Raw genomic sequence first — 15,230 nt, 5'->3', positions numbered from 1 at the left:
TGACATAATTAAATGAAAAATAAGATAAATGCATATTTTTGTGATTTTCTCTTTGAATTTAATCAATTCTTAAATGCATAACTAAATCCTAAATATGCATGCAACATGTATTTTTATTTTATTTTCGTTTAATTATAACAAAGCAAACATTTACGGACAAAACACAAACAATTAATAAACGTCACATAAATTCTAAAAATTGCATACTAAGAGAATTTTGTTTTATTTTTGATTTATTTTAGAGTATTTTTCGTGAGGCAAAAATCACGTGCTCACAGCTGCCCCTCTTTGTGCGAAAACTCGAAGAGTTTTCGTGCAAAGATAAAGTGAGCGGATACGAGCGATTTTTGCTTGTTCGAATACTCTGTGGGAAGCATTTTTTGAAAGATTTGACCGAACCTCTGCTTCAAAGGTTTCCTACATATCCTTGGCTATAAAGGAATCATGTCAATGTAGTTCGGGAAGTTTTGGGTAGCTGGGACTACCATGGGACTGTGATGTCGCTGCTGTTTCGTGCTGCTTTTGCTGCTTACTGACTTCCTTATTACCCCCTGCTTTAAAGGTAAAACAAAAAGCTAAACTAGACTATGGTATATGAATTACAAGATCTTATCTAGATCATGCCCTTGCGTTTCTTGTTGTCTTGATGTCTCGGTGACTCTCGGGCATCTTTTACTTCTGACTTGTTCCGCATTTCCTTTCATTGTGTCTCGTGTTTCCTTTATTTATTTGGGACTCTTGTTGTTTCTTGCTGGGATTTGGTTGGGCTCCTCTGCTTTATTGACTTCACGTGTGCTTCTTTCTCATATGGGCGGGCTTTTGACTTCAACCCGTAATGTCAAAATACATTGCCATTCTGTTCTTCAGGTGGGCGCCTGATTGCTATTTCCTTTCTTCATCCTTGTTCTCCAGGTGGACGCCTGATTGCTATTTCTTCCATTGTTCATCCTTGTTCTCCAGGTGGACGCCTGATTGCTATTTCCCTTCTTCATCCTTGTTTTCCAGGTGGACGCCTGATTTCCATTTCCTTTCTTCATCCTTGTTCTCCAGGTGGACGCCTGATTGCTTTTTCCTTTCCTCATCCTTGTTCTCCAGGTGGACGCCTGATTGCTATTTCCTTTCTTCATCCTTGTTCTCCAGGTGGACGCCTGATTGCTATTTCCTTTCTTCATCCTTGTTATCCAGGTGGACGCCTGATTTCTTCTTCAATTCTTCATCCTTGTTCTCCAGGTGGATGCCTGATTTCTTCTTCCTTTCTTCATCCTTGTTCTCCAGGTGGACGCCTGATTTCTTCTTCAATTCTTCATCCTTGTTCTCCAGGTGGACGCCTAATTTCTTCTTCCTTTCTTCATCCTTGTTCTCCAGGTAGACGCCTGATTTCTTCTTCCTTTCTTCATCCTTGTTCTCCAGGTGGACGCCTAATTTCTTCTTCCTTTCTTCATCCTTGTTCTCTAGGTGGACGCCTGATTTCTTCTTCAATTCTTCATCCTTGTTCTCCAGGTGGACGCCTGATTTCTTCTTCCTTTCATCATCCTTGTTCTCCAGGTGGACGCCTGATTTCTTCTTCCTTTCTTCATCCTTGTTCTCCAGGTGGACGCCTGATTTCTTCTTCCTTTCTTCATCCTTGTTCTCCAGGTGGACGCCTGATTTCTTCTTCAATTCTTCATCCTTGTTCTCCAGGTGGACGCCTGATTTCTTCTTCAATTCTTCATCCTCATTCTCCAGGTGGACGCCTGATTTCTTCGTTAATTCTTCATCCTCATTCTCCAGGTGGACGCCTGATTTCTTCTTCCTTTCTTCATCCTTGTTCTCCAGGTGGACGTCTGATTTCTTCTTCAATTCTTCATCCTCATTCTCCAGGTGGACGCCTGATTTCTTCTTCCTTTCTTCTCCTTGTTCTCCAGGTGGACGCCTGATTTCTTCTTCATTTCTTCATCCTTGTTCTCCAGGTGGACGCCTGATTTCTTCTTCAATTCTTCATCCTCATTCTCCAGGTGGATGCCTGATTTCTTCTTCAATTCTTCATCCTCATTCTCCAGGTGGACACCTGATTTCTTCTTCCTTTCTTCATCCTTGTTCTCCAGGTGGACGCCTGATTTCTTCTTCAATTTTTCATCCTCATTCTCCAGGTGGACGCCTGATTTCTTCTTCAATTCTTCATCCTCATTCTCCAGGTGGACGCCTGATTTCTTTTCAATTCTTCATCCTTGTTCTCCAGGTGGACGCCTGATTTCTATTTCAATTCTTCATCCTCATTCTTCAGGTGGACGCCTGATTTCTTCTTCCTTTCTTCATCCTTGTTCTCCAGGTGGACGCCTGATTTCTTCTATTTCCTTCACTGGGTGTTTCCTGGCACAAATGTTGTTTTTGCCCCTGTTTCAAATCAAAGAAAATTTTGTTAGTTTGAGGCATGGGGGTTAATTGTAGCATTCTTGCTGTCCTGTTTTACTTCCTTGGAGTAGTTGAAAAAACTGTTTTGTCCTTGCAATTGATCGTTTACCGTAGGATCCCCAACTGTTGTTTTCACTTCGAACCCTTTCAATTGTAATCATATGTCTTTCCTGACATTACTAAACCACTTTTCTGATTCAACTTCTCTTATACCCACATCTTATTTTCATCCTGTTACCTCCCGCCTTTCATGGCCGTATTTTGCATCATGCAATCTTGAATCTTGATAGTATACCTTGACATTCCTTTTTATTTGTTTGGAACCAAACATACCTCAAAAGATTTAGAAGAGCAAGATTATTAGTGACGAAACACGATGATTTCGTCAATTATAGAACGAAAAGTAAAATCCAAATTTGGATGACTGTTGGAGAAGGAATAAAGAACTTATCTGATTGGAGTTACTGACACCAATGATCAGGGTATGCATTTCAGATTAATCAACCCAGTCTTTTTAGTCAATCTCTTCTTTCCAATTGTTTTCATTTTGCTTTTCTCAAAATTTTCACAACCCACTTTTACTTTTGCCAATTTACAGACCTTGTTCGACTTGCAATATCTTAAAGAGTTTTTCACCAACAAACCTTTCTCATTTGTTCATTTCTTACTTCCTTTTCGCCTTATAGTGCCTGCGAAGGTTTTCACCAATAAGACTCTCTCATTTTTCTTTCTCTCAGCTTTTGTCGTCTCATGGTGCCCGTATGGGTTTTCACCTATAAGACTCTCTCATTTTCATTGCTTTTCTTGTTTGGACTAGAGTGTTATGAACCATCTCCATTTGCTTGACTCGGCACTTTTCTAGGATTGGTCGAAAGGTCTTTTGGTATGTGGTTTGAATGGAAAGGCATCAAGAATTAAACAATTTTGATATGGGTTTAAAATTACAACTCTTGGAATCTTTTTTTTTTCTTATTTGCCAACATAATTCTTGCCCCCGTTTCTTGATTGGGGTCTCTTAATGTTTCCTTTTGTGCACATTATGCATATTATGCATATTATGCACTCTATGACCGAACCGTGAGGCGCCTACGTATCCTTCTTTGAAGAATCAGGTCAAACGTAGTTCACTACGTAATAGTGATTTTCTACCTTTTTTTTTTATTTTTTATTATTATTTGATTTTCATTGATTCCAAGAGAGGGTAAGAAAGAAACGAATGTGGCTCAAAGGGAAAAATAAAGGGTACCGTGTTTGGATAGCAGAATAAATTGCCTTTGTCATTCCAATCTTTGAAATAATGCCGAATACAAATATTTAATAACTATACCAAGGAAAAATCATGCATAATATCTCTTTACCGCATCAGAATTGATAGCCATGTCTATGCATTTTCCTTCAATATCTGTTAAACATAATGCACCATTGGACAATACTCTGGTCACAATGAATGGTCCTTGCCAATTCGGGGAAAATTTGCCCTTTGCTTCAACCTGATGTAGAAGAATACGTTTCAGCACATGTTGACCCACTTCAAACTTTCGGGGACGCACCTTTTTGTTGTATACTCTTTCTATTCTTCTTTGATATAATTGGCCGTAACATACTGCTGCCAATCATTTTTCATCAATCAAGTTTAACTGTTCCAGACGGGTTTTGACCCATTCATCATCATCAATCTTAGCTTCAGTGATGATCCGAAAGGAAGGAATTTCAACTTCTGCAGGAATTACTGCCTCAGTGCCATATACCAACAAATAAGGAGTTGCTCCTACTAAAGTGCGAACAGTAGTGCGATATCCCAATAATGCAAATGGTAGCTTTTCGTGCCATTGTCTTGAACCTTCTACCATTTTCCGAAGTATCTTCTTTATGTTTTTGTTGGCTGCCTCGACTGCTCCATTCGCCTTGGGCCGATATGGAGTAGAGTTGCGATGCGTAATCTTAAACTGTTGACATACTTCCTTCATTAAGTTACTGTTAAGATTAGCACCGTTGTCTGTGATGATCACCTTTGGGATTTCGAATCGACATATGATATTCGAGTGAACGAAATCCACAGCTTTCTTGGTCACTGATTTGAATGTTTTGGCCTCGACCCATTTGGTAAAATAATCAATGGCTACCAGAATGAACCTGTGCCCATTGGATGCTGCCGGCTCAATTGGTCCAATCACATCCATGCCCCAAGCGACGAAGGGCCATGGTGCCGACATTGTGTGCAACTCGGATGGTGGAGAATGAATTAAATCCCCGTGTATCTGGCATTGATGAAACTTGCGCACAAAACTGATACAATCCCGCTCCATGGTAAGCCAATAGTAACCAGCTCGGAGAATTTTCTTTGCCAACACATATCCGCTCATGTGGGGTCCGCAAACTCCCGAATGTACTTCAGACATGACAACCGTGGCTTGTTTAGCATCTATGCATCTTAATAATCCAAGGTCTGGTGTTCTTTTATACAAAACTCCTCCGCTTAAGAAGAATCCATTTGCCAATCGCCTAATGGTTCTGTTTTGATCCCCTGTGGCTTGTGCTGGATATATCCCCATTCTGATATACTCCTTGATATCGTGGAACCATGGTTCACCGTCAAATTCCTCTTCAACCATGTTGCAGTAAGCGTGCTGATCGTGGACTTGAATATGCAGTGGATCCATATAAGCTTTGTCCGGATGGTGCAACATTGATGCCAGGGTAGCCAATGCATCGTCAACCTCATTATGGATCCTTGGAATATGTCGGAACTCCACTGATTGAAACCGCTGACAAAGATCATGTAGAAATTGTCGGTATGGTATGAGCTTCAAGTCTCGGGTTTCCCATTCTCCTTGAATTTGATGTACCAGAAGATCCGAATCTCCCATGACTAAGATTTCCTGGATACCCATGTCTGCGGCTAGCCTTAACCCCAAAATACAAGCTTCATATTCAGCCATATTATTGGTGCAATAAAATCGAAGTTGAGCCGTAACCGGGTAGTGATGCCCCGTCTCAGAAATAATTACAGCTCCTATCCCGACTCCTTTCATGTTAGCGGCCCCATCAAAGAAAAGTTTCCAGCCAGGCTTTTCAATTTGTTCCATCTCATCGATATGCATTATTTCTTCATCGGGAAAATAGGTTTTCAACGGCTCGTACTCCTCGTCGACTGGGTTTTCAGCTAAATGATCGGCCAGTGCTTGGGCTTTCATTGCAGTTCCAGTCACATAGATGATGTCAAATTCTATGAGCAATATCTGCCACTTTGTAAGTCTTCCCGTTGGCATAGGCTTTTGAAAAATATATTTCAACGGATCCAGACGCGAAATGAGGTAAGTAGTGTAGGACAACAAATAGTGTTTCAACTTCTGAGCTACCCACGTTAGGGCGCAACATGTCTTTTCCAGATGAGTATACTTAACCTCATAAGCTGTGAATTTCTTGCTAAGGTAGTAGATGGCCTGTTCTTTTCTGCCGGTGAGGTCATGTTGCCCCAATACACAACCAAATGAATTTTCCAAGACCGTCAAGTAAAGAATCAGAGGTCTTCCTGGCTCTGGCGGGACCAGCACGGGTGGGTTTGACAAGTATCCTTTTATCTTATCAAATGCTTCTTGACACTCTTCAGTCCATTTGACCGCAACATCCTTTTTTAACAATTTGAAAATAGGCTCACAGGTTGTCGTGAGCTGAGCAATAAACCTGCTGATGTAATTCAACCTCCCTAACAAACTCATTACTTCAGTTTTGTTCCTTGGAGGTGGCAATTCTTGGATGGCTTTGATTTTTGATGGGTCTAGCTCGATGCCTCGCCGACTGACTATGAATCCCAGCAACTTTCCAGATGGAACTCTAAATGCGCATTTGGCAGGGTTAAGCTTGAGGTTGTACCTGCGAAGTCTTAAGAAGAATTTCCTCAAATCCCCAACGTGGTCGGCCTGATGCTTTGATTTTATGATCACATCGTCCACGTATACCTCAATCTCCTTGTGTATCATATCATGAAACACCGTGGTCATTGCTCTCATGTAAGTTGCCCCGACGTTCTTCAAACCGAATGGCATTACCCGGTAGCAATAAGTTCCCCATGGTGTGATGAATGCCGTCTTTTCTGCATCTTCTTCATCCATTAGATTTTGATGATACTCGGCATAACAGTCCACGAAAGATCCTATCTCATGCTTGGCACAATTATCGATCAAAATATGGATATTGGGTAATGGGAAATTATCCTTCGGACTTGCTTTGTTGAGATTGCGGTAGTCAACGCATACTCTAATTTTTCCATCTTTCTTTGGTACAGGAACGATATTAGCTAACCAAACAGGATATCGAGTGACTCGAATGACCTTTGCTTCCAACTGTTTGGTGATTTTTTCTTTAATTCTCACACTCATATCAGGCTTGAATTTTCTCAACCTTTGCTTGACAGGAGGCACCATTGTATCGGTGGGCAATTTGTGAACCACTAAATCAGTGCTCAAGCCTGGCATGTCGTCATATGACCATGCAAAAACATCTTTGAATTCTATGAGTGCCTTAATTAACTCTTCTCGGATCTTTGGTTTGAGATGGACACTTATTTTAGTTTCTCGGATATTATTCGTGTCCCCTATATTGATGTCTTTGGTATCACTCAGGTTAGGTTTGCTTTTTTCTTCAAAATGAATTAACTCTTTACTAATCTCTTCGAAAGCCTCATCCTCATCATATTCTGATTCATAATCACAATATATTTCTTGAATTATTATTTTGGAACCAGATTGATATTTAAGACTGGGCTGAGGATTCCTCATGCATGCCATATCACTAGAGCCAGCGTAAAAAGAACTGTACAGAAAAAAGAAGAAAAAGAAAAGAAAACCATCAGGAATGATAATGAAAAAGGAAACTGTATTTTATTGGATGATGAAAGATAACAAGGTTTGCACACTTCAAACAAACTATAAGATAAGCATTGGGATTACAACCCTGAGGTAACCCAAACAAACTGAAGGAAAATCAAAAATAAACTACCAAGACTCCTTTCGAATGGGGAGAGGAGTGGCTTTCCAATTATTAAGCTTTGTTTCTGGCCTAACAAATTGAACTTCTGCGTTGCTACAACCTTCCCCGCTTTCCACCATATTCACATTGTCAAACAATTTCTCGAATCTTTCAATTAATTCCTCCTCAGGATCGACCAAGGATTTAGGAATTGTTGTTATCTGGTGATTTTTAGCACCGGTCTTGACAAAAGACTTTGATAGATGTGGGACTGGTTTTGGAAGAACCCATGCCTTTTGTTTCAGCTTTATGGCCTTTCTCACGTCTGTGACAGTGGGTATGAATCCCAACCCAAATGTTCCCCAGTTCTCGGGGAGAGATACTGGTTGTATAATTCCTTGCAAAGATGAGCCCAAACCTTTGCCGGGTATAAAACCATTTTTTAACATTTCATAGGCTACCATGACTGATGCGGAGGTTATCTTTGGATTCGGAAGGTACTTCCCCTCTGGAATTTTCTCTACCGACACTGTGTCGGACACTTGGTATACCCATGGTCCCTGGTCATTTTCTATTCCCTCGACCGGTACAATGGCACTGCTGTGAGCATTTAAACTTTCTTCCCCATGCACAACTATTTCTTGATGATCCCATTCAAACTTGACCGCCTGGTGTAGTGTTGACGGGACTGCTCTAGCGGCATGGATCCATGGTCGACCCAACAACAAATTATAAGAAACAGTTATGTCCAGTACTTGAAACTCCATCGTGAATTCAACTGGCCCTATTGTCAGTTCCAGCACTATGTCGCCAAATGAATCTCTGCTTCCACCGTCAAACCCCCGTACGCAAATACTATTCTTCTGGATCCTCTCCTCTTTGATTTTCAATTTGCTTAAAGTGGAGAGAGGGCAGATGTTTGCACTTGACCCGTTGTCAACCAATACCCGGGTTACTACGGAGTTTTCACATTTCACGGTGAGGTAAAGAGCTCTGTTGTGCTCAGTACCTTCCACAGGCAATTCGTCATCAGAAAATGTAATTCTGTTTGCCTCAAAGATTCTGTTGGCTATTCTTCCCAAATGATTTACAGAGATTTTATCAGGAACGTGAGCCTCATTCAGGATTTTCATCAAAGCTAGACGGTGCTCCTCTGAATGGATCAGTAATGACAATAATCAAATTTGAGCGGGTGTCTTCTTCAGTTGATCCACAACAGAATAGTCATGGAGCTTCATTTTTCTTAAAAACTCTTCCGCTTCTTCTTCCGTCACAGCTTTCTTTATTGCTGTTGGATTATTTTTAGTTTTTCTTAACTCTTCGGGAGTAAAACATCTTCCCGAACGAGTCATGCCTTGCACCTCACAGACTTCTTCCTTGACTTCTTTTCCCTTGTACATTACTGTCACCCGTTCATAGTTCCATGGAATGGCCTTGTTGTTGATCACCGGTAACTGGGTTACAGGTTTGATAATAACCTGATCTATACGGGCTCCTTCCACGACTATAATGGGTTTGCTGGCGACCCCTGGTACTATCACTTTTGACCTTTCTTGCTTTGTGGCAACTTTGCTCGAAGACCCCTTCTCGACTACCACAGATGGTTCATCACCATTTCTGTTCTGCTTAGGTACCGACTTCTCCTCTGTTAACTGCTTATCTGGCTTGGCTTCATGAGACCTGATCATCATGACGGTTTGTGACGGCTTCTTTGTCTCCCCATCAGCCTGTACTATTTCTATCATATTGGCCTCCTGATGGGCTGGCATTGGATTTCTGTTGATATTGGGAGCTTCGGGGGTTTGAACCTCGATTTTATTAGTATCAATTAGCTCTTGTATTGCATTTTTTAAATGCCAGCATTTTTCCGTATCATGGCCTGGTGTATCAGAACAATACTCACAGCTAATGGTGTAGTCCAGATTCTTTGGATGAGGATTGGGTAGCTTGGATTGTATTGGTCTTAGCATGTCCAGCTGTCTCAGCCTGTGGAACAGACTAGTGCAGGACTCTCCCAATGGAGTGTAGGTTTTCCTTTTCTGCCCCCTTTCACCCCTGAATACTGGACTAGGCCTGAAACCTGGTCCGGAGTGGGCTCGCGGATAAGGGTAGGTACTTGGTATGATAGGAGCACGCCAATTAGCGTGAGCAGGTGGCTGATTGTATGCTTGTGCATGGTTAATGGAAAAATGAGGTTCCGACGGGTGATAGTAGTGTTGGGGTGAATTGTGGTGGTAAGTTGATTGGTGATGCCGATGTTGATTATAGTAAGGAGGTGAACATCTGGATCCCGACCAAGTTCCTGAATCAACTACCGCTGCTTCCTCCCTTTTCTTTCTTCCGATTCCTCCTACCCCGCCTTGAATAGCTTGAGTAGTCGCCTTAATAGCCGAATAGCTCATGATTTTATTGGTCTTGAGGCCTTCTTCCACCATACCTCCCATCCTCACTACTTCGTTGAATGATTTACCTATCGCTGAAACCAAATGGGCATAGTAAGTTGGTTCCAAGGCTTGAAGGAAGTAGTCTACTATTTCACTCTCCTTCATAGGAGGATCCACTCTTGCGGCTTGTTCTCTCTACTGGAAGCCATACTCTCTAAAACTTTCATTGTGTTTTTTCTCGAATTTTGTCAAAGATAGTCGATCTGGGATGATTTCCAGATTGTATTGGAAGTGGTATGCAAATGCCTGTGCCAGGTCATCCCAGGTGTACCATCTTCCATGGTCCTGGCATGTATACCACTCCAAAGCTGATCCGCTTAAACTTTGACTGAAGTAAGCCATCAATAATTCGTCATTTCCCCCAGCTCCTCGCATCTTGCTGCAGAAACCCCTTAAGTGGGCTACTGGATCGCCATGACCGTTGTATAGGTCAAATTTGGGCATCTTGAAGCCAACTGGTAATTGTACATTTGGGAACAAGCACAAATCCTTGTAGGCTACACTGACTTGCCCACCTAACTCTCGCATGTCTCGGAACAATTGTTCTAGGCTTTTGACCTTCCTGAACATCTCTTCTTGTTCAGCATTTTTGGCTGGCTTGTCAATTTCAGTTGGGAGGTCAAAACGAGGAGTAGTTGAATGGATTTCGGAGGCTTTGAGGGTGGGATCCGGGGGGTAGTATTGGTTGTCCTGGGCCTGGAATGTAGGCTCATTAGGAGATTTGTGGAGTGTAGTTGTGGGAGGTGCCACAAAGACAGGAGTTACAGGTGGAGGAAGTATTGAACTGGTTTAGGAGGGGGAGACTGCGGTATCTGAGAGGTGGTGCCTCGGTAGTGTTGGTAGATGGGGAAATTTGGGGATAATTCAGTGGTAAGATTATCCTGAGTTTGGGCTAGTGATGGAGCAGGGTTAGTTGGGTAAGATGGGGGTGACTGCCCTGTAGACCAGGCCCGGTACATCTCAGCTATTTGCTGCTTGAGTTTAAACATCTCTTCTTTCATTTTACCGACATCCATCTCCTCTATCTCAATACCTGTGTCGACATCTGGGATAGACATACTTTCGGGTATTGGTCCTTTTGATCTCGTGTGATAATGATAATATGCCAGTATACTCTTTAGAGAAACTAACTGCTTGAATTCTGGAAAATGAGCAAACTTGTTAGTTTTGAGAGTTTAACACATATATAATTACACGTTGAGATGCAATGCTCCTAGACAAATAACCCATTTCTATTATGCATTTGCTCGGCTGCTTGTGTTATCCTAGCTTTTCTTGGGTTTTTTATTGTTACTCACTCTTATTTTAATTTTTTTTTTTCATATTACATTTTTTTATTGTGGTCGAATCTTATAGAGATTTCCTACGTATCATGCCCCCGCATGAATCAGACCTTGCGTAGTTCGGACATAAGGCAAACACTTTTATTTATTCTTAAAAATAATACAAAGATGGAACAGACATTACATTTGTAAAACATTATAAGAAAATGGTTTGAAAACACACACACCCAAATCAAAATAAAAGACACAACTCTTAACATCTATGAACATGTTCCACTTTCCACTTTTGTTGTTAATCATTGGATCATCTGCTCAATGTGGGGCTTGACCTGGATGACCTCCCAACGTACGATACATTCTTTCTAATTCCGTTGCCAGATGACGGGCAAAAATAGGTGCATGCTCTATAAACCTTTCATAATCCATCCCTTGGCAGTTCACATAACTTTGAGAAGTGTAAACTGCTAAATCATGGATGTGTGCCCTGAAGTCTTGGAGACGCTGGTCTTGGTTTTGCAGTTGATGTTGGCGAGTTGTGGCTATATCTCTGATACGGTCTTCACGATCTAAAGCTGACTCTAATTGAGCTCGGAGTCTGACCTGATCGAGTCTTGCTTGTGCCCTTTCTCTGTCGATGTCTGCATGTTGATGCTCTATGTTGTATCTTCTCGCCTCTTCCAGTTGTGCATGAAGTTGGGCTTCTGAATGTATCCAACGGTCTTTTTCCTTCTTGAATTGTGCCATGTCTTCTTCGGACTTCCTTACTTGGCGTTCCTTATTAGATCTGGCTTCTTCGTTTAATTGTTGGATTCTTTCTTTAGCTTTGCTCAACGCCTTTTCGGTTTTTGTAAAAATGGAATCATAATCTTGCATTTTTTCAAAAAGATTGGCGATGATTTTTTGATCCTTCCAACTCCTCATTGGTGTTTCAGAAGCTTTCTTCATTTTTTGAAATTGAGTGTGAAGATTTTTATTCTCACAAGCCAGACTCTTCTTCTCGCCTTCTGCTTCTTGTGCTTGCAAATCTTTCTCTAGACTGAGGCTCCTCAGATTTTCCTTTAGGGCATGGATAGTTGCTTTGTACCCTTTTTCCTTTTCTCCCCAAATCAACCGCTCTTGGATTTTATCGTTAAAGGTTTGAACATGGGGTCTTTTTGTTGGCCTTCTTTGATCGGGTTCTGGTACATCCTCCACGTGGGACCGTTTCTCAAACCACCTTGCATATCCTGGATTTATCTCGCCCTTTGTAGTGTCTGGGACTTGAGTATCATCTTTTAAGTATCGACATCCATTCCACATCTGCTGAATTAAAGCCTCGGGAAGAGTGGCTTCAGGGTGTAACTCGATTACTTGCATACTCAAATTTTCATCATCAGGAACTACTTGGTATCTCCCTGGTTGTCTTAGAACTCTTTGTGGTGCATATGGCTGGATGCTTCTCAATCCTAATAGTAGTAAATAACTACTCGAGGTTGACATGTGTATCATTTCCCTCACCGGGAGCCATCCAAAAGTCCACTCAATTTGACTTGCCGTTAATGATCTTAGATGAGATACCCAGGCTTCGACCCCTTCTGGAGACTTATAATCTTTTACTCTTTCTTCATAACTCTCGATGAAATTATCATGGCTTGGACCATACTGTATGAACTTGGGGTGATGTTGTAGATGTTCAATCATCCACATTTGCAACAAAATGTTGCACCCTTCGAAGATCTTTGCCCCTGATTTACATAAGGTCAACGCCCGATAAATGTCTGAGAGAATGATCGGGACAAGGGTGTGATTTTCCTTGGTAGTGAGGACCTGTACGACTTTCGCTGTGCGAATATCAATTGTTCGTTCTTTGTTTGGGAAAACCATGATTCCTAGAAAAGCCACCATGAAGGCGAAGCGACGGTGAATTTGCCAGGTGTCTTTGTTCTATTTGTTAGTAAGGCTCTTTTCATGAATTTCAAACCCGTCCGGCTTTCCGAATCTTGAATATAGGAAGTTGAAAGAACAACACCCGTTGACAACATTGCTTTTTCTGATTTGATTACTGATGTTTAGAAGACCAAAGAATCGATGCACTGAGGGAGCTTTTGGGAATATAAGACTTTGGTTTCTTAATTCTCCGTCAAAACCGGCATATCCAGCTATTTCTTCTAATGTAGGAGTAAGCTCGAAATCAGAGAAGCGAAAGACATTGTGAACAGGGTCCCAAAAAGTTACTAATGCCGCAATCAAATCATCACGTGGTTTAACTTTCATAATATCTGTGAGAGTTCCCAAATGCTTAACGACCCATTTTTGACCATCTTCTCCTAACTCATACCACCACATCTGAAGCCGAAATAGAAACTCGTCTGCATTTGCGGACGATGGGTTTTGTGTGGTGCTCATTCTGTATCTGAAATTAATTTTAACAAAATCAAGACTCATTTTGAAAACAGACACTAAAAAAAAATCAATTTGTCTATTTATTTAGCACTTCTTATTTTTTTTTCAAAACTTAAAACTATATATATATATATATATATATATATATATATATATATATATATATATATATATATATATATATATATATATATATATATTTTTTTTTTTTTTTAAAAAACATTTTATTTCTCGGCTCTCGCAATGATTTTTTTTTCAATTAAGCTGGTCAACAAGCAAATCCGAGGCAAATGAATGCACAAGTAGCAAGTAGGATGCATCAGGATGGTCTTTTCATTTCGGGTTCACCTGTCCTAGACAGACCCAACCCCTGTGTTGAGTCTCCAAGGCCAAATGTACATGATGCAAATAGACGTTCCTACTAGGGATCCGGTACATGGCTGAGTTATTCTAAGTGAAAAACCTGAGGCAGATTGTTCTAAACCTGGCTCACCCAAACGGACAGTTTGAGCCGAAGTGGGGGCAACGTACCGGGAGCACGAAAGTCTACCCGGCCTAGTTACTTGTCCCAACTTCGTCTTATTTGGTATGACTTTAACAGAAAGGTGGGCCACGCGCACGTGTGCACCATAAATTCAGAAGACTCAGAAAGAAGAGGGTTTCGTAGAAGTTGTATATATTCACAATTCAAATAATATTAAAGCGGTAAAAAGCAACATTTAGCATATTAAGCATAAACGTGTGAAAATCATATAATAAATAAAGCCAACTATAACAGTTATTTTAAGCTCGAATTCTTAAACCCTGAACCAGTGGTTTTGGGTTCGTTAAGTTATCCCCAGCAGAGTCGCCAGAGCTGTCACACCTCCTCTTTCCGCCCCCGGCGAGGGTGCGAGGGAGTTTTCTCCAATTAAAGGACAGTCAAAACGGGATTTGTTTGTTTATTTCAGAGTCGCCACCTGGGAATTTTATGGCCTCCCAAGTCACCGGTTTTAATCCCTAAATCGAGGAGAATATGACTCTGTTTGTTATTCTGCGAACCAGAAATCCGAGTAAGGAATTCTGTTAATTCGGGAGAAGGTGTTAGGCATTCCCGAATTCCGTGGTTCTAGTACGGTTGCTTAACCATTTTTATATTTGGCTTAATTATCTTGATTTACTAAATACATTTTTTTATTACACGAATTTATTACCGCTTTTGTTTAGATGGTTTGCACTTGTAGAATTTTCTTGAAACGAATCACGCGTACGTATATTCGTATTATATACCTTTTATAATTGTAGAGAATCGTGCCACGCATACGTGTACACAAAAAGATTGATAATATTATTTTTTGTTTATTTTTATTATAAAAAATAGACTTATATTCGAAATTGTGCAAGAAATAAAATTAAGAATCGTTCGTCGCTCTTGTATGATTAAATAGTGAACTGCACATCTCGGGTTATATGAAATTAATTTGATATTCTCCGAAGAACCCCTTTTTTTATTAAATGTTCTCTCGAAGTTGCGCGAACGCATAATTCGAATTGTTTTTAGAAATATAATCAGGTCACGCGAACGTATCCCTAATCATACAAAATATTCTTGATGGTAGTATAAATTTTCCACAAATTGTTTATTACATTCATGCATTTTTATGTGAAAGTCATGAGAAATCCTTATTTGATATGCCTCTAAATTCCTTGAAAAGAAATCACAATTTATTAAATGTTGACCACAAATTATATTTTTTCGTGTGTGAATTATATTCCTCAACAC

This window comes from Nicotiana tabacum, chromosome 11, assembly GCF_000715075.1.
Source record: "Nicotiana tabacum cultivar K326 chromosome 11, ASM71507v2, whole genome shotgun sequence".
Lineage (NCBI taxonomy): Eukaryota > Viridiplantae > Streptophyta > Magnoliopsida > Solanales > Solanaceae > Nicotiana > Nicotiana tabacum.
This window is presented reverse-complemented; position numbering follows the sequence as displayed.